This window comes from Amphibalanus amphitrite, unplaced genomic scaffold (genome assembly GCF_019059575.1).
Source record: "Amphibalanus amphitrite isolate SeventyFive unplaced genomic scaffold, NRLGWU_Aamphi_draft 000291F_arrow, whole genome shotgun sequence".
Lineage (NCBI taxonomy): Eukaryota > Metazoa > Arthropoda > Thecostraca > Balanomorpha > Balanidae > Amphibalanus > Amphibalanus amphitrite.
Window position 1 is genome coordinate 625,511 of NW_024881786.1, and position 25,163 is coordinate 650,673.

Below are 25,163 nucleotides of genomic sequence, written 5' to 3' on the forward strand. Positions count from 1 at the left end.
CCGCCACCCGCACTCCGGACAAACCAGACCCCTCCGTCATTGCACTCCAGAGCCGCATCTCCCGACTGGAGATAACGGTTCGAGAAATGCAGCGGAAGATGGGGGAACTGAAAGACCAGGAGAAGGAACTGCAAGATCTTAAGAAGAAATGCGACACACTCGCATGCCTTCTGTGAGCAGATGAACGACAGGACCGAAACCGGTCATCTATCAGCACCACCATCCGGGGGACGAGACCAGGGGCAAGGCGAGGGAGCAGACGTTCGGCGACGCCCACGCCTCGGAGTGCTGCAGGTCTTCGCGGACGCCCTCCGACGACAGGGAGCCGGAGCGACGGACCAGGCAGCAGGAGAAACTGACAGCCGCTGGGTAAGGGTGTTGGGTAAGGGTGTATGGGCAGTAGGTGTTGCCATGTTTAGAATAGGATTGTGCATGCTCGCGCGTTGACCAACCTGTAAAATGGCTACAAAAGGGGGGCCCACGGGATGGCACTCGTTCAACCAAAATTATCAACCTCGATCGCGGGGTCGCGATCTTGGAAAAGTCAGCCTGAAAATGTAATGAGATTACATTTTTTCCACCGGACTATGTATAAAAATGTTGAACCCAGTCTGGACTTCACTGGCCCAGAGGGTCCCCAGCGACAGGTGTTCCTATCCTGAATCATCCCTTCACTCTCCCACGCTACGTGCAGAACGGAGAAGCATTCCGCCCCAAGGGCGCAGAAATGGAGCAGGCACACACGCCGCCGCCGACAGATTGGAGGCGATCGGCGCGGCAGAAACGACTGTAACGAGTGTCTATGACCAGACTAACGGCCATTCAGGATGCTCCCAGTAGCAGATGCGGATCAGTTTGAGCTTCCAGTAATCACGTACTAGAAAGGCGACGCCAACAATTAGAGCGGCCCTTCTCCGGCTTCAGTCATTAAGAAAGCAGGTGGTACGCCAAATGGAAAAACAAGGGATGAGTGAGCAACAAACACGTTGCAACAGCAGTCAGCGGGCCAAATCAACAACGACAATTGCACGACTGAAACCACCATTCGAAGGCGAATCCGTAGATACCCGACAACCCACAATCAAATCCAACCCTTGCATAGAAAAGCCATCAGGAGGAGACAGGGATCATTGCAAGACATAAAGCAATGCAGGGAAATTGTCGGTGCTGCAAACCAAAGCTCCGAAGCTAAATGAGAACGGTATACTATTCTCTGGTTCAGGATGCTTATTAACTCAACGGAAGAAAGACAACCGGCAAGGAAGAACAGATGAATGTACAGTTGACCCAATGTACAGTTGACCCGGCTGCACGACCGCCGGCAAACAGACTGAAAAAAAAAGATGTTTCATGATACCGGCTCGGCAGTACACAGAAAATACGCAAAACATCAGCGGAAGAGTGGTAGTATGAACGGAACCAAATTGTCTGAGTTGATGAGCGGCTTAGTAAATTACATACAAAATAGCGAATTCACAATCAAGAACCACTAAAAGAAGAGAAATCGCCCGTGTAGCTCAAAACAGCTAAATCAACAGAGAAGGAATTCGCTGCAATTGAGTCCTCGCACAAAAGCTCACCAAATCTGAAGAAAAGTTAACCGGAAATGAAACCAAGACGCTGCAGAATTTCACTCAACCCGCAAAAAGGGAACCGGTTAATTGCACATTGGAAGGATCCGCCGAATTTAAAGAGCGGGTCAGGTCACCAGAAGATGAACGTGGAACATATCTTTTTTACACAGCTGAAACAAATTCAGAAGGGCCCGTTATATCAACACCGATAAATGGGCATATACTTCCAATGAAGTGTCAACTAGAGATGAAATCGTTGCGCTGCAGAAAATCGCCCAACCCCAGAGCTGCAACATGTCACTTGTAAATTTGGAAGGACCTGCTGTTTACCGAATAGATCAAGTTACCAGAACGGGTCAGGTCACCAGAAGATGAACGTGGAACATATCTTTTTTACACAGCTGAAACAAATTCAGAAGGGCCCGTTATATCAACACGGATAAATGGGCATATACTTCCAATGAAGTGTCAACTAGAGATGAAATCGTTGCGCTGCAGAAAATCGCCCAACCCCAGAGCTGCAACATGTCACTTGTAAATTTGGAAGGACCTGCTGTTTACCGAATGGATCAAGTTACCAGAAGATGAACGTAAAACCCAGCGAGTGGCCGCATTCCGGACTTCTCGAAATCATCCACTTCAGAAGCCGGAACGAATAGCCACGCTAACAGTTTTCCGTTTAAACCAGCAAAGATAAAACATCTGTGAGAGATGAACATCCAGGGAGCTTGACTATGCGTCAAATTGAAGATGAGGCAAATATTGGATGTCGCCATGCCGAGACACGAAAGAACAGCAATTTTCTCATCAGGAATCTGGAGCGGTTTCTGAAGAGAAGCCCAAAACAAGCAAAGATGAGAAGTGAAGACAAATTTAAAATCAACCCGAGCTGAAGTAAAATTAACGGATTACAGCACAAGAAAAACCCGATAAAGAAGGGGAAGACCACAGCTACAGCAATACTGTCAGGTCATCCGCCTACAAAACCAAGCAAACGCCTCCAGAAAAGGATTTGCAATTGCAACTTTCGTGAAATGGAACAAGAAATTTGTATAACTAAGGCCAGAATCAAGCGAAAGAAATTCACAAAGAACAGAACATCTGAGCACAAGGCCCCTCGAAATCGCGAGAAACCAGCAAAATGGCGTCGGTGAAAGGCGAAAGATCGAGAGAAAGGACGGAAAGCATAAAAAGGGGAGGAGAGACGGCGCTCCCTCTCACTGCTCCTCCGGACGTCACTCGCAAACAGTGCTCCTCCGGGCGTCACCACGCAGCCGAGATCCAGTCAGCGCTACACTTCGCAGCAGCCTCTTCGGCGACCATCGGTTGCAAGTGAGTCTGAAGCGGACACATCAGAACGCATCCTGGCCCCCTTCACCATGTAACCACGCCTCATAATTCATATTCACCCCTAGCCGCCGGTTACAATTATGATACTTGTTGGTCTTTCCGTTTGTGCGGGTGCCACCCCGGGTATGGTCCAACCCTTTGTAGACATTCACCGGTCGGGGGAGGGGGTTCGTTTAGTAAGTCTACATCGCCCACCCGGTATAGATCATACTGCGGCGCGATAACGGCGAGGCTCGATGAAATACGTCGATCCGAGATTGTAAATACGTTGGGTCAAATGTTTTTTTTTTCCGCGGGCGAGGTGAGCCCGCCCGGCTTCTCAGGCCCGGCAGGATATGTGGGCATTGAATTGCGCTTCAGGATTATCCCTTTTTTTGGGGGGGGGCATCAATTATGCATCAGGCATCTAAAGTGTGCCTACTCCGGTTTTTCAGTTAGTGGGGAGGGGTAGATTTTAAGCCTAAGCGGTTTCATCCGATACAAGGGGTCAATGAGTTTGAGTGCAGGAAAGATTTTGTAGCCGCTTGGGGGCTCGCTCCGCCCCAAAACTGTGTGAATAACTTGTTAGGTTACCGGTCGATTTAGTTTTTTTTCCGTTCCTTTTTTTTGAATCATTTGCTTTTGTATTGCGAGTTTCATATCTTCTTGTTTGATTGAATATATCTTGGAAAAGTACTCATATCTGTTGGGGATAGTAGGGAGGAAATGGTGAACGAGCAGACCCAGCGAGAGCGTTTTGGCCGGCGATACTTGAAAAACCAAGCGAAACATCACCCTTCACACTGCTCTCACCCGTGAGCATGCCGTTTCTTCGCGGAACACAAACACTGGGAAAACGCACGCAGTATCACGCCGAGTCGTTGTTGTACTAGTGACCGTCGTTAAAGCTCTAACTCGTAATAATGAGAGTGAAATAGATATTTGCCTCGGTGTTATTTTTAAACTTGATAATGATGAGTCACAGTTACCTCGATTTAGCGTGTTTTTTTTTTTTGTAAGTTATCGTAAGTACATTAAAATCTATGTCTGTTCGCGTTCTCTTCCGAATGTTCAAGGATAGGTAGGGTCCACTCTCGCTTAACATGGGCGGAGTCAGCCGGCACGGCCGTCGGTGATTGGCGCAGTTTTTTTTCGGGGGGAGAGGTACCGCGTAAGGGACGGGCCCAGCTACACTAATTTCGGAGAGCGCGGGAGTGACCAGGCTGACCCCGAAGCACCTGAACTGATTCCACATCCTCGTCGTCTGGCCAACTCGCGGCCGAGTTATTATCCTGCCTTAAGACATTGCAGCGCTCGAACGGGAGCTGTTTGATTGTCGTCCGGTCAGAACGGACCGGGTTATGATCCTGCCCTAAAACAATGCAGTGCTCGAACGGGAGCTGTTTGATTGTCGCCCGGTCAGAACGGACCGGGTTATTATCCTGCCTTAAGACACTGCAGCGCTCGAACGGGAGCTGTTTGATTGTCGCCCGGTCAGAACGGACCGGGTTATGATCCTGCCTTAAGACATTGCAGCGCTCGAACGGGAGCTGTTTGATTGTCGTCCGGTCAGAACGGACCGGGTTATTATCCTGCCTTAAGACACTGCAGCGCTCGAACGGGAGCTGTTTGATTGTCGTCCGGTCAGAACGGACCGGGTTATGATCCTGCCCTAAGACAATGCAGCGCTCGAACGGGAGCTGTTTGATTGTCGCCCGGTCAGAACGGACCGGGTTATGATCCTGCCTTAAGACACTGCAGCGCTCGAACGGGAGCTGTTTGATTGTCGCCCGGTCAGAACGGACCGGGTTATTATCCTGCCTTAAGACACTGCAGCGCTCGAACGGGAGCTGTTTGATTGTCGCCCGGTCAGAACGGACCGGGTTATGATCCTGCCTTAAGACACTGCAGCGCTCGAACGGGAGCTGTTTGATTGTCGTCCGGTCAGAACGGACCGGGTTATTATCCTGCCTTAAGACACTGCAGCGCTCGAACGGGAGCTGTTTGATTGTCGCCCGGTCAGAACGGACCGGGATATTATCCTGCCTTAAGACAATGCAGCGCTCGAACGGGAGCTGTTTGATTGTCGTCCGGTCAGAACGGACCGGGTTATTATCCTGCCTTAGACAACGCAGCGCTCGCACGGGAGCTGTTCGATTGTCGCCTGGTCAGCACTGACCGGGTTATCATCCGTCCACATTTTCCAGCCCGTAATAATCTCAGCACAAGGAATGCTTGCCGCTCCGCCTGGTCCGTACGGGTCGATGACTCAAATAGGGGGCGGGGACTCCGCCCGGTAGCCCGGCCGGTGGGGCCGAGCGTCGCAATTAACCCGGCCGGGGGAGGGACGCTTGGGCGGCCCGCCGCCCTGTCATGCGAGTGAACGCTTATGCCATCTAGGGAGTGAACCAGAAACGATAAGCCGAGCCCTCCTCGGTTACCGGCGTGACACGCGACCGTAGTGCCGTCTGCAGGACAGACACGACACTTTCAAGGGGGCCGAGCCGACCACGATTACGCTCAGACACTGACAGGTAGAGAATATGTATGTGAGATGCCTGATCGACGTTAAGACAAGCCGACAGGGTTAATAGTCAAGTAACATAACTTACAGAGTCTTCTATTCCCGGTTTCGCTCCATGATAGGCAGAAGGTATCATTTAGAGAATCATTTAGACAAGGGGATGCTGAATTTAAGTCTTGATTTCGCAGCCGGCAATAAATTCCCATCTAGGACATTAAAGATACGGACAGGTTTTGCATAGCTAATAATTGGTGATATCTTCAATTGAGCTCGACCCGATCAACAACTAATTAGACCGCTCTTGGCCACAAGGATCTCAGTAATAGAACACTTGTTTAGAACTGATCACCGTCAACCCGGCTTGTGTAGATGACCGATGGCCTCAGGGTAACGTGATGATGGAAAGTCATTGAAACAGAAGCCGGTTTCGCTAACACTTAGAGTTTGCAATTACGAGAATTAGCTCGAGTCTAAGGGAAAGACTGGCCATCAACTTATACTTGGGTTTCGCGAAACCTCCGTGCATAAATTTGAGTTTCACAGTAAACAAGGATAGTTTTTTCATGATTTATCACCCGGCACCTTAAGGCATACGACAGTTCTCGGCCGTGAATCGTTTTGCGAGCTAATCTCCTGGCGAGACCTACCAGCTATGTAACATTGCTAGAGCGTCATTAATTAAGTTTTTTTTTTTGGGAAATCGTCGATATGAAAACGAGACGTAAATTGGGAAAAATATGCAAACTCGATAATGTGCTATTGATTGAATAAAACCAGTTTTCTTGTATTCAGGTTCATTGTTAAACTTTGCGTACCGGAGTTGCCGTAAAAGTGAAGTCCAGTGAAATTGAAATCAACGTAGTAGGCAAAGGTGCTTATCAATTGTTAAGTGCAAACGCTTGCAATTATCACTATTTTCCAGGCCAAAGCCTTTAGCGGAGGGACTTTATAAGCCCCGCTACGGTTCTTTCTTTTGAATCAGCGTTCCCTCGATCGTTAGGATTTTGCTACGATGAATATTGGGGATGTAATTGCAACTCATTAAAGTCAATTAGCAGCAATTTCGGCATAAGGTTGGTGATCCTTGTTTTATGTGGCTTCGGTAATTTCGTGATTAGGCATTTCATTCGGTATCGGCATGATAATTATGGTTTCGTAGTGTGACGGAAATGGTTTCGTAGTGAACAACATAATAGATATCTATCGGGCTGGAGGCCGTTCCATTCGTAACAAAGGGCCTTTACTCGTGACGTTCACCAGGAGGGGCCGTGCACGGTAAAGCACCGCTGACGCTGATTATTCCTCCGCTGCCAATAGTGTTCTGATTTGATCCTCTACACTCTCCCTCTCTCTCTCTCTCTCTCTCTCTCTTTCTCTCTCTCTCTCTCCCTCTCTCTCTCTCCCCTTCGTTATCTCTCTCTCTCTTCCTCCTTCGTTATCTCTCGCTTCCTCTCTCTTTCTCCCTTTTCTCTCTCTTTTCTCTATCTGTCTCTCTCTCTCTCTCTCTCTCTCTCTCTCTCTCTCTTTCTCTTACCCTTACGATGAACACGCAGCTACACGTACGTACAGTCACTCAGGCGGGAACGGGAGACAAGTTTCGGAGGCTGGAGGATTCACGATTCGCCCACCGCGTAGGCATGATATTCTCGCACATATAACCAGGAACCTAGGATTAGAAACGAGACCCCTGACAGGAATGGAACGTACGACATAATAAGACGTGTTTAGCCCGGGCGGAAGAGAGGAAGGAGCATGCGACCACGCCCCTGCGCGTTAAGTTCTGCCGGTAAGGACGCATCATTGGGGAGAAGGGACCTGAAAAACGTCCAAGTCTAGTTACATGGGAGCAAACGGAAACGGGACACTAAGACACCTAGGAGCACGCAGTAAAGCGCGAACATACGCTTGTGACCGGAGGGCGGCACTGTAAGACGCGATATACGCTGGTAGTCGGGGAGACACCGTAAGACGCGATATACGCTGGTTGTCGGGGAGACACCGTAAGACGCGATACGCTGGTGGTCGGGGAGACACCGTAAGGCGCGATATACGCTGGCGGTCGGGGAGACGCCGTAAGACGCGATACGCTGGTGGTCGGGGAGACACCGTAAGACGCAAACATAGGTCCCTCACTGGTACTTACACCTCGATAGGTTCGGGAATAGCTCCAGTAGAGTTCGGGTAAAATTTAAATATAGGAAGGGCCTGCGTCAAGCTCGGACGTATCCATCACTGGCAGGGTGGATGCCATCGGCAGAGCGGCAGAGAACGTTATATGCGATACAATGGTAACCCAGTGACCGCAGTTAGTCGATGAACGGATCCACATCGCGGTGAGTCGGGTAATTTGGGGGACATTGTGCATTTGTTTATTTAGGTAGGCTGCGACGGCAGTTTAATACGAGGTGCCTCGGAAAGTTACGCCGTAAGACGCTAGTCCCGGTTCCAGGACGGTACGCGCCGTAAGTCGCGAATACGCAATAAAGCGGTGCCAGCCGTAATAAGGCGCGAAATATACGCTGTAAGTCGTCACGTCGTCATCATAGGGCAAGGACGCGGTAAGACGCGAATAACCGCAGGTGATCGGATAGAGATACCGTAAGTCGCGATTATACGCCGGTTATCGGGGGACGATACCGTAAGACGCGAATTATACGCTGTAAGTCGTCACTTAGTCGTTATAGGGCAAGGACGCTGTAAGACGCGAGTTATACGCCGTAAGTCGTCGGGAGATGCAGTAAGACGCGAGATAATACGTAGTAAGACGTGCTTTGTGATCCCAAATGTAGACCATCGATGAGTAAAAAGGGCCCATTAGGCGGAACATGTAGAATTAATTGATGTGTTTCGATTAACTCCGATAGGCAGAGTGGAAGTTCAGAGGTTCCAAGGGTACTCCAGAGCCGAGGTAATTTAGGACGTGGGATCGACTGCAGGGATAGGAAAAGGGGAGGGGAGCGAGACGTCGCAGTTTGGTAATACGGACAAGTTTGAGTCAGATGAGTGAAAGTGTGTGAGACTGGATGAGTGTCTGCGGGAGCAATTGCGCTTAGGTTAATCAGTTCGACCACCTAGCACCCTTCTATTATCCTCAGGGATGGACCATACTCGAGGGACCCAGAACCAACGCTTAATAAATCCCCCCTTGTTTTTTTTGTGGCGGTGAAACCCAATGATGCAGTGCCTGTGTGTTCGCCAAAGATTGACTTGCCTCAAATGGCCTCGCTACATACACTCCTCACCGAGGGCGGACGGCAGAGACCAGAGTCCGCTCAGAGCCGACCCGCACTGGGGCACCACCACACAGAGCCCCGGGCGAATGAGGAGAGAGGCCCCCCTACATCAAGTCAAAGGGACAATGGAAATTATGGAGCAGTATGGTAGGTGATCGAAAATTAACTTTTTTGCTTTGCTACAGCCTTGTTGGAAGGTAGATCACCCTTCGTCTTATTGTCAGTTACATCCGCTTACCTGACTCTAAGGTCTTTATGCCACACATTTTCTAATACGTCGGTGCTGTTCGTGGAGCGAAACTCCCTCCGTCCCCCTCCCCGTGATGCAACCCGTGCTTACCGGTCTCTGACGGATCCGAATGTCACAGGCTGCTCAAGTACACTCACCTACTAAGTGATGTTCGCCCCCCGACGGCCCAGCGTTTGACTGGAGCGGTAGACTGCGCCGCCTCACACCCAGGTTCAGCGGTACAGTATATCCCTCTGGCCTCACGCTCGGCACAGACGCATTGGGCTGGGTCAGGGACGCGCCGCGCTGCGCTGGCCGCCTTACCACTCATTACGGAGCGAGCGAAGCGAGCGAAGTCTTACGTAGAATAACGGACATTTCTGAGTATGAGCGGCCGGCCGGCCGTGGTCACGCTTTTGCGATGCCTATATCTCAGCAACCACTTGACCGATTTACATGCGATAATTTTTGTAGGGTAGTTTCATTCCTTCTACCAAGTATTGGACTATTTCCGATGCATGTGGGTGACCCCTTATGCACGTGGCACGTGCAAAACGAAGAGGTGTCAGTTTTGTAACAATTGCAATATCTCGGTAACTACTGGGCCGATTGCGCTGAAACTTGGCATGTAGGTAGGCACCCACTAGGCAATGCATTTGCATGTGCCACAGTTGGAGTGCTGCTGCACGTGCGCACGTGCAGGGGTCGATTCCAGATCTCGAGAACGGCTGGACCGATTGCGCTCAATTTTGGTACGCGGTTAGGGACCGGTTAGCAGGGTGCCGTGCAAAAGTCAGTTGGGGCCCATTTTGCACGTCCGCACGTGCAGGGTGCCGCTTCCAGATCTCCAGAACGGCTGGGCCGATTGTGCTCAAATTTGGCACATCGCTAGAGACCGGTTAGTAGGGTGCTGTGCACAAGTCAGTTGGAGATACCCCTCGCGATTTCGCACGTGCAAGGCCCACCCTCTCGCTCGCTCCGTTAGTCGCCCCAAAAGGCGTTATGCTGGTTTTATTTTTTATAGGTGGAATGCGTTGGCGGTTGAACCAGCGCGGCTCGTAGGAATTTCATTTCATCCACCAAAGAAACGAAATATACCGTTCGAAAGCTGACGGTGAGCTGATTCCAAAACAGTATTTTATATAGAAATCGTTCGATGGCCTTTTTAAGAAATTCCGTTTTTGTAAAATCGTAAAAATCTTCTATTTCATTCAACGAGCTGTCCAGGACAATTTTTAAATCATAGTCATGTTTTTTTCGATTACCAGTGAAAGCTGAATGCCAAAAGAACAATATGTAGCGAAAAAAGTATTCTGAAATATTAAGATGTGTCTCTCACAGCCGGCAACAAGGCGCAATCACACAACTCAGTGTCACGACGGATCAAAGTAAGCCACACAAAGGCGTCAAATGACCCTTATCGACCCGCAGACCCGGCGCTCTCAGCTGTCTGACGGGCCACAGAAGAGACGTTCGGCTGTCGCCCTACTAAACAGACGTCATTTTTGTTAGTTTAACAATTCAAGTCGGTACTTAAGCAATTCAGGATACCTGAGAGGAAGATTCATTGCTCTGTCATTTTCACATCATGTATGAATTTGCATTTGTTTTTGTCTACTTTGCTCAACTCAGCTAGGCATTATGCCCATACAAGAAGAGTTGGCCGCGCTGAGCTGTCAGAGGCTGTATCGGCTTCAACTGGTCAGAAGTGGGGGTAGCGCCCGGCTGGGCGGGGTAACCTTCGACCGGTCGCAGGGCCAAACAGTTGTCACTGGTACAACCTCTGACAGTGAAACCCCTCTAACTTTCCCCGCGCGGGCATTGAGCGCAGCGGGACGGAGCAAAACCTGTATAAGAAAATGTAAGTTAAAGCATCTTTTAGGTCAATCTAGCAGAAGAATGAACTTTCTTCACCGGTATCCTGAAAACTTTGATAGTGATATGGATCGTTAAACAAACAAATATGACACTTGTTTAGTAGGACGAGACTCGAACGTATTCCGTGGCCGGTCAGGCGGACCTAGCGCACAGTGATGCAAATGGGGTTGACGAGTGGCTATAAATACCAAAAAGTCAAGTTTACCAAACCGAGTAAATCACTATATGGCTAACCAAATAAATGTCGCATCTGAATCACATAGTTTTCATAGTTTTGTCAAAACCGGCCTCGTGTATGATTGTCAGAACTCGTGACGTTTTCTATGTCGTAAAATGACTGTCAGATACTTGCAATTTCAAACGCCGCTAGCGTGCGTTCATTTAATACAAACTGCAAAAATTATGCATTACAATGATTCCTAAAGCCTGCTGCTTCTCATGCGGGGTCACAAAAAGCCGCATCTGTTTTGGTTTGGCGGTCATCGAATCATTTGTCATCATATTGCAATCGCAGTTTTTTACTAAAAAATATTTGCTTTCGTTTCACCTACAGCAGTCTACACAGTGTGTGCCCGTTAGTGCACCATACCATAGCATTCCCTAACCATTTCTGAGTCACACCGTGAAAGAATTAAGGCGCTAGCACAGGGCAGACCGACGCTATTGAAGTTTTTGTCCGTTGCGGTCGGGTGTCGCAGTCGGGGTGGATTGCTTTCGCCGCGGATTGCAATTTCGACAGACGTTTAACTTTGACCTGCTATAAGTAGGTAAAATATTGACCTTAACTCAAAAGTAATATGCTCACTCGCGAGATCTTGTCAAGAGCAATCCGTCGGTTTTTGTCGCGAGGCGCTAGGACACTTCGTTTAGGAACAGCAGAGGGATGCACCGACGAAACCCCGCTGTGGCCGCCCGCCCGCGCACAGTGTGGCCAAACGCCAGATTAGCGCGAATTTAATCAAAAAACGAATTTTGGAATTTTGTCTTTTTATACCTATCAGTCGAAAGGAAATTGTCCAAAGTATGTCAATATCACAATACTTTGGTTCAATGTCTTCCTTTCGGTGTCCAGAAAGCTAGCTAAAGTGGACATACGCAATGCCGGTCCCGGCTTTGCTGAAATCGTCGAAAACCCGCGTCACGTTTACAACACATTTTGGCGTAATTTTCGGAGAGGTTTGGAAATAAATGTAGTGGTATATGACTACTGAGCCTATATTTGATAGTATACCCGAATTCTATAGGCATCCTTGGACTAACCGATGAGTTATGCTCATTTTGAAATTACCTTTTCAGACATCCCCTGAAAACACTGTCCATCGTAAAAACGTAGAGCTATAAGAAAATGGCCAAAAAACTCCACGCCAAATCTACCATGAGAAGATTCGCCACACTTTTCTGGACATGATCCATTCAAGAAACCCTGCCCCAACCTGCCCCCCGGCCTTTGGCTCAGCTTTGAACGTATCGGGTTGGCCCGCCCGGGGAGGCCCGGCTACAGGGTGGGCGCGGCGGCGGCTCCGTAACGTTACGTGGATGGCTCAACCGCTGTATTTCTGACTTGTTATATTGCAGAATACGGTCGCCGATGAATGAATCTTGGCAATTTTTTAACCCTCGCCCATATAGGGGGTGAGGGTGGGGGTCGAACGGACCCCTCTCGGTTTTTCGCAAAAAGCTCGCGTAAAAAGCGGCCGATCGCGACGAAACTTTCAGTACCCTCGAGTTTATCAATTTTACACCTACCCTTTAAATTTCACGACCCTGACCCCAATGACCTTTGACCATTGCTGAGGTTCAGTCCTATCGATGCGTGTAGGTATTTCAGCAACTGTCTACCGATTTTTTGTTGATTTTTTTTTTCAAGAAAACTTTGGACAATCATAAGAATTTACCAGAGAATGTTGGAAATTTCGTAAACGATTCCTCCTCCTAACATGCCCAATCAGAGGCGGATCCAGCTCAAAGTTTTTTTTTTGGGGGGGGGGGAGCAAACCATAACAATTTATCGATTCTTTCCATGCCTCGTCCATAGGCGTAATGTTAAAATTATGCCGTTTGGGGGGGGGGGAGCAAATGCCCATTTTGCCCCCCCCTGGACCCGCCACTGTGCCCAAACATCATTACTGGGACCCACAATTTTATGCCTCTTATATGCGGTTAAATTCCAGGATTCGTAATCAGAGTCGGAGTCGTTCGGAGTCAACAGTTCTGACCCCAGTCAGAGTCGGAATCGGAATCGATTTTGGAATCCGGACCAAGACTCGTAGTCTGAGTCACCGAAAATCCATCGACTGCGTGGCCTTGCCATGGCTGCGGAGTCAGAGCCAGAGTCGATCGTAGTCGACAGTTTTGCCCGGAGTCAGAGTTGAAATTGACTTTTGAAAGCCTAGTCGGAGTAACTCCATCGACTTCAGTGCCCTGGTAAGCACATCACCCGTCGTAAGCTGGTTCTCCTTACTTTTAGAGGCTGAACTATGCCATAATATGTCAGCAAGCATTTATAATGCATCGTAAAAGGTCTCACATAGGCTTAAGTGTCAATTTTGAAACCAGGGAACCATTTTCAACGGATCCGAGCAGCGCTGGGATTAAATTCGCGCTAATCTGGTGTTTGGCCACACTGTGCCGCGGCGCGGCCTCCCCGGCCGACCACCGCGCCGCGGCACCCGACCGCAACGGACGAAAACTAGTAGCGCCGGTCAGCCCTGTGCTAGCGCCTTCATTCTTTCACAGTACGGCTCAGAAATGATTACACGGAGAAAAATAATTACTACCCCCGGGAATCACGATCCCCTATTTGGGAATCAACTGACACCCATGGTGTAATCCGATTCTGAAAAACAGTGTCCATACACCGTTTTTTAGTGTAAATTGATCTCGGTCAGAATCACATACCCAAGGGTCATTTGACTCCCAAAATTTTGACTCCCATTTTAGGTGTCGTGTCAAAAGATCCTGCACGGTGTCAGTGTAAAATGACACATCTAAGCGTTTTTTGACGCTATCATGAGGAGTTCTTATATCCTATAGGTGTCATTTCACACAGTTGAGCGTTTTCGCAATCCGTGACTCCCTTTTTAGGTGTAATTTGATCCTCGGTGGTGTCATAACATTCCGTTCAAATGACTTATTGAGTGTAATTTGACCCTCGTTAGTGTCATAATATTCCGGTGTCATTTGAGCCCCATTGGGTTCAAATGATGATGATGTCACTTGAGCCCCATTGGGTTCAAATGACACCGGAATATTATGGCACCACTGAGGGTCAAATTACACCTAATAAGCGAGTCACGGATTACGAAAACGCTCAACTGAGTGAAATGACACCCATTGGGGTTTGATATATAAAAACAGCCGCCGAACAGGGCCCTGGTTTTCATAGCCTTAACCTAACCTAACCTCACCTAACCTAACCGTCATTTGGGTCAGGGTCAGGAAATTTTCAGGGTATAGCCCTGGTGTAGGTCCAGTGATTTGAGTCAATGCCCCGAGTGACGTCATGTGTGTGCTAGCCATGGCTGGTCCGCTACGAAGATGAAATGGGCAACAGCCCAATCAGCAGGCTGCACTGTCAAGTTGCGAACGAAGATTTGCGGAAAAAATGCGAGACGAAGAAATGCGGAGACGAAGAAATGTGCGGACGAAGAAATGCGAGACGAAAAAATACGGAGACGAAGAAATGCGAGACGAAGAAATGCGAGACGAAGACATGCAAGACGAAGACATGCCAGGCGAAGAAATGCGAGACGAAGAAATGCGAGACGAAGAAATGCGAGACGAAGAAATGCGAAACGAAGAAAAGCGAGACGAAGAAATGCGAGACGAAGAAGTGCGAGACAAAGCAATGCGCGGTCGAAGAAATGCGGAGACGAAGAAATGCTCGGACGAAGAAATGTGAGACGAAGAAATGCGAGACGAAGAAATGCGAGACGAAGAAATGCAAGACGAAGAAAGGCGGAGACGAAGAAATGCGCGGACGAAGGAATGAGCGGACGAAGTTTTGCGGACGAAGAAATGCGGACGAAGAAATGCGGACGAAGAAATGCCATGCAAAGATTTGTCTGGATACGCTGCGGTATCAATTGATTTTCGGTGACCCAGACTCCGACTCCAGCTCCGGCTTCCAAAGTCGACTCCGACTCTGACTCCGGCCACAACTGTCAGCTCCCCACCCGACTCTGACTCTGACTCTGTAACCCTGGTGCGAACCACAGCTCAGGTACAGTGGTTTGAGTCAATGCCCGGCCAATCAGCAAGCTGCATTGTCGTGTGACGTCATTTGTGTTCTAGCCTTGCCGGTCCGCCACGAAGATGAAATAGCTCGACCTTGCAGGAAAACCGTTAGAAAAGCCGTTGACTTCAGTTGCGGGCGGTGTGCCCACGTGGGTGCGTGTGGTGTGAGCGGGGAGAGGAACTTATTTGAATTAACGCGCTTGTAATGTCGCCAAACGTTGTTTAAAGTGTAGATTTACTTCAAGTGATAGTGCTTTAACGATAAACTTCAGAATTTATTTGTAGTTTGCTCAACATGCGTATTTAAACAACGAGGCGCCCTGCACTCGGCGAAATTTTGAAGTAGGACAAGATAGCAACGCACCATGGAGACGGAGGTAAGTTTTTATGTCATTAAGCTGCAGAATAACTCTACCTAAGTAAGTAGCAATAATCACCGGTTGATGGAACATTGTTGAAATGTGAGTAATTCCTTACGGTGAATGGAGTCACGGACCCATGAGCCTTACGATAAGTTTTCATTAGATTTTGCCATACATTTCGTGCCCAAATGTTTTGGAATTTACTGTTGCATATAAAATAAAGAATGACATGCATGTATTGTTAATTTGCGTCACGTGGTTAACAACTGCAATTATGGGTAAATGTCAAGTTTAAGTCCTAAGAAGATTTCATTGATAAATTTTACATATTTTTACATTATTTGACATCCTGAATCCAAAAATGATACTCATATGTTTCGCAAATAAAAGAAAAAACATAATCAAACCTGACCTAACCTTACCTACTTACCTATAACCTACCAACCTACAACCTACAAACCTACCCTAACCTAACCTAACCTACAAACCTACCTACCTACAACCTAAAACCTACAAACCTACAACCTAACCTAACCTAAAACCTAAAATTTTTGCTGTTTCATATTCGTATCAACAGCGTCACAATTGTAGTTAGGACCTAAACTTGACATATACCCAATTATGACTCTGTTGGAGAGTGTATTTTGATCCCATAAGGTGTATGATTCCGAGAATCATTTGACAATATCTGGTATAAAGACTGATTGAAAAGAAGACGTCATCGTCAATAGATAAAATTGTAGCTGCAAGGGTGAAGACACATGTAAGCTACATTTAAAGTCTCGTTGCAGTCTGGCTAATCGTTCCTATAAGCTTCAGAAGCAGAACATACCCATGGGTATGTTGGTTAGTTGTACCATACTATTGGTCTCAAGATAAGGGCCCAGGCGACCTGTTTTTCTGATGCGATGAATATCCCTTTATACCATCGCCGCAGCTCGGTTCGAGTGCATCCCTCACCCCTGCACACAACCCAATCCCCGCACTCGAATATTACCGGTATTTCCTATATAGGAGACCAATAGTACCTACGAGGGGTGTTTTTTGAAGAGTACCAAAAACGCGCAGTTTCCAGGAGTCCGATTACACCCGGAATCAGACACCCCCCGAAGTAATCTGACTCTGGTTGGGAGTGTATTTTATACCACATGTCGTCAAATGATTCCCGGAATCATACACCGTGTGGGATCAAAATACACCCTCAAAATCCGATTACTCCCTGAAGTGACACCTAAAAGGGGTGTTTTTTGAAGCGTACCAAAAACGCGCAGTTTCCAGGAGTCAGATTACACCCGGAATCAGACACTTCCTAGAGTATTATGACTCTGATTTGGGGTGTATTTTTATTCCATAAGGCGTATGATTCCGGGTATCATTTGACGCCGTACGGTATAAAAATACACCCTCAACCAGTGTCAAAATACCCTAGAAAGTGTCTGATCCCGGGTGTAATCGGACTCCAGAAAACTGCGCGTTTTTGGTACGCTTCAAAAAACACCCCTTTTAGGTGTCATTATTTTTTTCAGTGTAGGGAATGCTATGGTATGGTGCACTAACGGGCTCACACTGTGTGAACACCTGTAGGTGAAACGAAAGCAAATATTTCTAAATAAAAAACTGCGATTGCAATATGATGACAAATAGTTAGATCAACGCCAAACCAAAAGAGATACGGCTTTTTGTGACCCTGCATTAAAAGCAGAAGACTTTGTGGATCATTGACATATATATTTTTTGCCATTTGTATGAAATGAACGCAAGCTAGCGGCGTTTGAAGTTGCGAGTATCTGACAGTCATTTTACGACATAGAAAATGTCACGACTTCTGACAATCAGACACGAGGCCGGCTTTGACAAAAACATGAAGATCATGTTTTTCAGACACTCCAAACATTTGCCTGACTGGCCATTTTACGATTTATTCGATAAGGTGAACTTGAAATTTGGGCCTTTTCGGTATTTATGGCCACTCGTGAGTCGTGAACCCCATTTGCATCATTGTGTAGCGGTGGGTCGGCGAGTCGATAAGGGTCATTTCACGCCGTCTGTGTGGATGACTTTGATCCATCGTGACGCTCAGTTGTGTGATTGCGCCCTGTTGCCGGCTGTGAGAAGCGCATATTAATATTTGAGGATATTTTATTGCTACATATTGTTTCTTTGGCATTCAGTTTTCACTGGAAAACGAAACAAACATGCATATGCTTTTAAGAATGTCCTGGACAGCTGGTTGAATAAAGATTTATTACGTTTTTACAAAAACACAATTTTTGAAAAAGGCCATCAAACGATTTCGATAAAAACACATTTGTGGCATCGGCCCACCGTCAGCTTTCGAATGGTATATGTCGTTTCTTTTGTGAATGATTTGACTTTCCGACGAACCGTGCCAGAGCGATGCCATGCCGTTCATCTCATCCGGATAGGCTACAAAACTGCCTGTGCAGCTTCAAAACACGGCATACTTCTGCCTTGCCCTCAGAATCTCTGAACATCTGAACCACTCTCATACTTATTCGAAATTTCCTTCCTAATTTTTCTTCTCCCTTTCTTATGGTATGCCTAATACGAGGCTCATTATAACTATGTTATGAAGAATATGGAATACCTTGACGGCTAGATTGGGCTGTGGTCCATGTCGGCACTTTGCAGCCCATTCATGGCAATATTTCACATTAATATTATCAGAATATTATCTCTATATTCTCAAAAACCCTCCGTGGTGGTCCGTTAGCGAACCCTACCTGTGGCCTTGACACAATGGTCGAAATATCTGGCCGTTGACATTGGTCTAGAGAGAGAGAGTGAGAGAAACGGTCACGAACAGCTCCTTGGTTCTGTCAGATGCTGGGATTCGCTGACCACCGGCGCCACGCAACCACTGCACTCAGCTGTTTTCTCCGAAGCGCCAGTGAACGACCTCGCGACCTTCGTTCGCCCCTGCCCATAGCCAAGCTGTGGCTGAACAAATCCGTCAGCGCTTGAAAGAACTGCGCGGCAATGGAAAACAACCCCTATCCCGCTAAAAAAAGAGTGACAAAAGCAACAAACCCAAAGTCTGCTCTCACTTCTGTGTTGGCCCGTCTCTTGTGTCCTGATTATTTATTTAATTGCTTATAAAACGCATCAATCATACATCATCACGAGACCCACCACCGCCAGCAGCCACTCGCCCACAAACAAGTGCAGCTTTGTAGGATAACTATATAAACTTTATAGGTAATATAGACTATAAAAAAACTTTATTTATATTGTCCGCGTATAAATTTCGGCCCTCGGGACCCTGCTGGTGGCTCAAGTCCCTAACTACAGGCACGTGGTTATGCCCCGGGGCTCCGTATCTCACTCACTACTGGATTCTGTGTGGGTTCCCTCACTTCGAACCGGTCACATGACTTACCTCGCCCGAGGCTTGGTCAAGTGACCCAAGCGCAGACTGGGCGCTGCGGTGCCATGGGGTCGCGACCTATCGACACTGCAGCCGGCCGGGCCAGGTCAGCCCGCGGATCCGTGGCGCTGTGGTATGGCGTCGGGCTGGTCTTTGAATTGTCGTGTGTTCGGATCGCGCGGGAGTCGTTGCTTTTCTACAGAAAGGAGATCTGTGCTATTGTAACTTGACAGCTGATTGGTTAATAGCTTCGTGTTTATCGTTGCGTGCCTTACCTGTTTAGTGTTTATGCGTTGCATTTATTTTAACCCTCGCCCGCACATGGGGGGGGGGGGGTGGTTGCCACCCCCCAGGTAGTCTTTCTGCTCTGCACTCAACATTTTTAGAGCTAGAAGGCTGATTTTTCGTATAGCTGCTCCTCTATCCTTTCTTGATGTCCACTGAAAATTTCAAGTTTCTGTGGTTTTTGGTTTCAGAGATATGACCTTGTTTTTCAGATCATGTCATGACCCAAATGGCCAATTCTCAACATCTTGCGTTGGCTATGGGCCTTGTGAGCTTTTAACACCTTGATTTCGGCCTTTTATGCCAATCCAACCTCCCACCTATCATGAAACATGTTGTTCGACGATGTACAGAGGTCAAGGTCAGGGTCAAGGTCAACCTAGGTCAGCTAAGATAATTGCGTTTTAGGCAAGCTGAATTTACTTTTTTTGAAATTTTTTGACTACATTTTTGGTAAAAGCTTCTCAGATCATGATTTCATGTAATATGGACACATAAACAATCGGTGCACACATCAGTATACACACAGACACACACAGACATACAAACACATATTATTGACCTTGACCTAACTTGACCTGAGATGACCTCAGCAGCAAAAACCTGGTCGGGTAGTGTGACAAAGAGGTTCTAGCTGGCTTGGCACCAGAAAACGGCATCGTCATCGGTATATGACAAGCAGCGCGCTTGATATCCAACGGTGACCTAAAACAGCAACATTTTTTAGTTTGACCTGACCTGGAAGGTCAATGACTGACCTGAGAAGGTAAAACTGGGTATCATTGGATTCGTCTCTTCCCAAATAATCTTTTTGGTCTTTACCGCTAAGCTCTATCTCCAACAGGAACGAAATGGCGCGGGGGGGGTGGCAACCCCCCCCCATGTGCGTTCTAGGATGGGAAAATGGCATGTGCGGGCGAGGGTTAATTATCAAGAATACAAAATCATACCTATTGCAGCGACTTGCATACCTACTTAGATCCCAGATATTTACAACTGCAGAGACATGTCATTTCCTAAATGTTACGTAAATGGTGTCAAAGGTGCCGCCAACATCTCTGCTCGTTGCACCAATGCAATAACAAGGACCATTTTCACTTAAGCCTGCATTTGTAAACTGTAGGCCAAGGCCCTACCTGTCACACATAATCTGGCACCCCTGACCCCACGGCCTTTAGTTATATCCTTGGCTCCCGGATCTGGCTCCGCCTGTGTTTACAGTGTGGAGTCCTTCACCACCAGTCGGTCGGTCACGTGACTGACCTAGCCCGAGCCCCGGCTGTCTGACCAGAGTGCGGGCCGCGTGCCGACTGATCGTTTCGCCCACAATTGATACACCTCCGCGGCTTCCGACAAACTTATCTACTTTCAAATTGGGAGTCTGTGCCTTGGTCTGTGCGTATTCCGTGGCGTAGCAGCAGGGTGCTGGACTATGGATTAGAGGGTTGTGTGTTCGGGCCACGCTGGGGTGATTGCTTTTGTTAGGAACTTGTTTTTCCTAGCGCGGCATTAAATTAATTCTTTTCCGCCTCGAGACGAAGTCATCATGCTCCTCACGTTTCCCTTTCCAGACGGCGGTCACCCCACCACACGACCGGTGCAGGTGACGGAAACTCCTCATTCGATTACACCATTTCCGGGGTGACCGTTTGAGCGGCAGGACGGGTTGTCCTATCGGGACGTTCCCATCCCACTATCGGTACGGTCTCTGCCGCTGCGGCACACCCTCGTAGGCCCGCGCAGCCCAGCGTTTTACGCCCGTGGAGGTGCATCGAAGTCAGCGAAACGATCAGTCAGCACGCGGCCCGCATTTCTGTCACCCGGCCAAGCCTCGGGCTAGGCCAGTCACGTGACCGACCGACCGGTGGTAAATGACTTAACACTGTAAACACAAGGCGGAGCCAGGTCCGGGGCCCACGACCTATAACTAACGGCTGTGGGATGACAGCGTAGGTATCAATTACAGTTTGCAATTGCAGGTCAAAGCCTGTGTAAATGGTGGAACGTGCGGAGGTGTTGGCAGCATGCCTTGACACCACTCAACATCCTTGATGACATCTCTCTGCAGACATAAGTAACTGAGCTTTATCTAATGAAGTCGCTGCAATATGCTTCCTTTCTATACACACTAGTAGATGATTTCAAGTTGCAACGACATACAGGAAACTATGAGTTCATACAGCCAGCTATGAGTTCAATGGCACGGATCTCCTTTCTGTAGAAAAGTTACGACGTCCGCAGGATCCGAACGCACCGCCTCTCAATTACAAGCCCACCTTCTAACCACAGCGCCACGGACCTGCGGTGGTTTTCGAGTGTTATCGCAGTGAAACTGTTGTTCTGATAGGTGGCGACCCCATGGCACCGCGGCGCCCAGTCTGCGCTTTGGTCACTTGGCGAGCCTCGGGCGAGGTCAGTCATGTGACCAGTTCGAGGTGAGGGCCCAGCCACAGCTTGTCTGCGAGGCAGGGGAGAACGTGGGTCGCGAGGTTGTTCACTGGCGCTTCGGAGAAAACGGTCGAGTGGTTGCGTGGCGCCGGTGGTCGGTGAATCCCGAGCAATTGACAGGTGGGCCTCCCAGCCAACGTTACCATGGTGGGGGGTGAGGGAGGGGCCACACAAGTATTTGACCACGCATGGTTATCTCGGAAGGTAAGAAAGCAAAAAAGAAAAAGACGCAGTAAAAAGCAATCTATAGCCCACTGTTGGATTTTTCATGGGTTATTATTCCATCAGATTATCGCTAAGGTCACTGCAGGTCACCAGCATTAAAATTATCACGAATTCTGGTTCCCCATTTTGACAACTTCTCACAAGCGGCGCATAAGTCAAGTCTGGAACTATTAGAGCTACAGCGCCGTAGAAGAGCGCATTGAATAGCTCTTTGAGTTTTTTTGTGTGTATTTTCTCAGATTGGACCTAGAGTAAATGGTTTATACTCCAGAGGGCAAAAACTTTCAAAATTTGACGTTTTGCGGGTAGTTTTTCTGTAATAACCTATGGCGTCATGTTTTATTACGTTAATTTAACCGGAATCGCGTTCCTTTCGTGAAGACGCGTCAAATGAACCATACATTGAAATTTAATTTACAAAAATGATCTCAGGTCAAGCTCATAGAAAAGGTCATGTTGTGCCTATCAGTCGATTCCTATCATTGAGCTGAACGCATCGGTGTTTTTCAGCGTTCTATCATGTTTTATCTAAAGTCATTGTCAAAAACTGTTAACCCTCGCCGGCACAGGCCATTTTGCGTCCTTCGACGGCACAAGGGGAGGGGGGTACAACCCCCTCGCGTTTCGCCCCTGACCAAGCTAGAGCTTTATGGAAAAACGAACGTGTTGCCCGTCACGAGAGGAAACCGATTATATCCCATTCTTAACCCTCGCATGTGTGCGGCGTTTGCCAGAGCTTCTAACGTGTAGGGGGGGGGGGGGTCGGTTGGACCCCCCTTGCCGTTTGGCCACTGATCGAGCTAGAGCGTCGCGGAAAAAACGAGCGTGTTGCCCGTGACGAGAGAAAGCCGATGATGCCCAATTTTAAGGTTCTAGGTCATTGGTTGAGTGTCGCTGACGCTGCAATGGTTTTTTGGGGGGATGCTGATCACGAATATCGTGTTACTTTTGATCACAGATGATGTCTTTAAGCATTTAGACCAGGTCAGGTCAGGTCAGGTCAGGTCAACCAGTAGGGGTCGTGACGGATATTCGTAGTACCTGCCAACCGCCTCTGACAACTTCGTAACATGTTACGAAGGCACCAAAACTACTTCGTAAATGTTCAAATGCTTTCTAAATTCGAATTCATCTCCAAAAACTGGCCTAGAAACATGTAAAACTCGAAAAAGTGAACCGAGGTCACCAAAGATCAATGACCTGACCTGACCTGACCTTCAGGTGACCTTGCCATCCACCCTTTTGCATGGGAACAACACCAAATCACATGTATGAACGTTTGAAACCACGAAAAGCTTGCAAACGCGCGGCTAATGCGAGCCGACATACGCCGAATCGCGCTTCCGGCCAAACATGGTCTCGGAAAGTAGGTCACATGTCAACGGTCATTTTGGTCAGGGTCATGAAATTTTCAGGGTAGATGTAAAATTGATCAATGCGAGGGTACTGAAAGTTTTGTCGCAATCGGCTGCTTTTTACGCGAGTTATTCGCGAGAAGCCTTAGGTGGGAAGGGGGGGGGGGTGGCGGGTGCATCAACTTCCCCCGTGCTGACGAGGGTTACGGAGACGTATCATGATGTGAGATGACTTCAGGGGCATAAAATGGGTCAATAGTTGAATTTTGTGATTCGGTGTGCCATATTCACCTGTATCCGGGTGCCATCGCTAAAAAGAGGAGCATTTTGACCTGACTTTATGATGTGACCAGGTGTCAACAATTCCAGACACGATACGAAATTCATAAGCTGTGCCAAGTTTTGCGTCGCTGTGCGCCGCAGTTTCCGTTACAGACACACACAAACATTGGCTAGTGTGGCCAAACACCCCCTCCCCCCCACCCCACCCGGGAGAAAATAAACGATATAAATTGCTATAACTAATCTCACTGAGCTAAATGCGATCGTGACCACTTACAAGCATATATTCGAGTCGACACAGAAAGACCAGCGATTCGCAGCAGGCCCCCTAGCCACAGATATGTGACTGTGAGCGATAAGGCAACCAGCGCGGCGCGTCCCTGACCCGGTCAAACGCGTCTGTAGCGAGTGTGAGGCCAGAGAGATATACTGTGCCGCTGAGCCTGGGTGTGAGGCGGCGCAGTCTACCGTTGAGGCCAGAGGGATGTGCTGTGCCGTTGAACCTGGGTGTGAGACGGCGCAGTCTACCGCTCCAGTCAAACGCTGGGCCGTCGGGGGGCGAACATCACTTAGTAGGTGAGTGTACATTGACATTCACCTGGGCCTCGTTTCATAAAACTCTGCCGTAACTTACACCTTTCCGTAATTCACACCCTTTCAAACTACGGAGCGCAAATGAAGCCGTTTCATAAAGCCACAACTGGAATTGTTTACACCTCCGTAACTAAGCACAGTTGCGTAGTTGTCGCAATTTATCAAGTGTCCTACAAATTACAATTTCATGTCAAAACTTATTTCTTTACGAGAAATCATAAAACAGTTATGTTGATTTTTAAATATTAAAAAATATTTATGAAAAAACAATATGATTTTGCTGACCATCCTTTATTAAATCAATTTAATGAAAACAGCAGAAAGTCAGCTAAGCAGAAGTGCCTAACTACGAAAGTGGCGCTGCGCGGCGAATAAACAAAATTCCGATAGTGGCCACAAAAAGCGACTGCACTGAAAACAATTCAACCCGCGGATTGCGAGTTGGCCCGAGTATCGCGGGTATTTTGAAGAAATTACCCGCTCTGCGCGAGTTTTTGCTGCCGGGTAGGCTGACTACCCGTTTAGCTTCCTGCGTTTCGCAGAGCATCCCGTTATCATCGTAGCTTTCACCCGCTTCACGGGTGTCAACGCCCGCTATACTCGGGTAAAACAGCAACCCGTCATGCGCGGATACATGAAACCTCCTCTGGCGGGGTCAATCACTCGTCCGCAGCGGGTTGTGGCCGCAGGCGTTACTCGCGCCCACGGAGTAAGCGCATCACGCAGGTTTTGCATCGTGTAACTCGCTGCGCCAAGGTAGGTGACATGCTATACGCAGGTTGCCTTGATCACGCACATGTGTCATGGCTGATGACCACGTGGACTTTCTGGATTTTTCTGCGGAACCTGCAGCAGCCTGCATACGCCGGTCCAAGGCCATGCATGCGCCGGCCTGCTTCAGCCCGCGCAACCCATGTGTTGATGATTTGTGGCGCGTTGTGTGGGCGCCTTCTCTTGTGCACTGAAAACAATTCAACCCGTGGATTGCGAGTTGGCCCGAGTATCGCGGGTATTTTGAAGAAATTACCCGCTCTGCGCGAGTTTTTGCTGCCGGGTAGGCTGACTACCCGTTTAGCTTCCCGCGTTTCGCAGAGCATCCCGTTATCATCGTAGCTTTCACCCGCTTCACGGGTGTCAACGCCCGCTATACTCGGGTAAAACAGCAACCCGTCATGCGCGGATACATGAAACCTCCTCTGGCGGGGTCAATCACTCGTCCGC

General features: G+C 48.3%; 1 long non-coding RNA gene across 1 annotated transcript; it reads left to right on the forward strand.

The window, feature by feature from the left end:
- The first annotated feature begins 952 nt into the window (after positions 1-952).
- On the forward strand, positions 953-3,127 carry LOC122387610. The gene is made up of 2 exons (XR_006257629.1): positions 953-1,703; positions 1,935-3,127. It is a non-coding gene; the product is annotated as an uncharacterized LOC122387610 (long non-coding RNA).
- Positions 3,128-25,163: the final 22,036 nt, after the last annotated feature.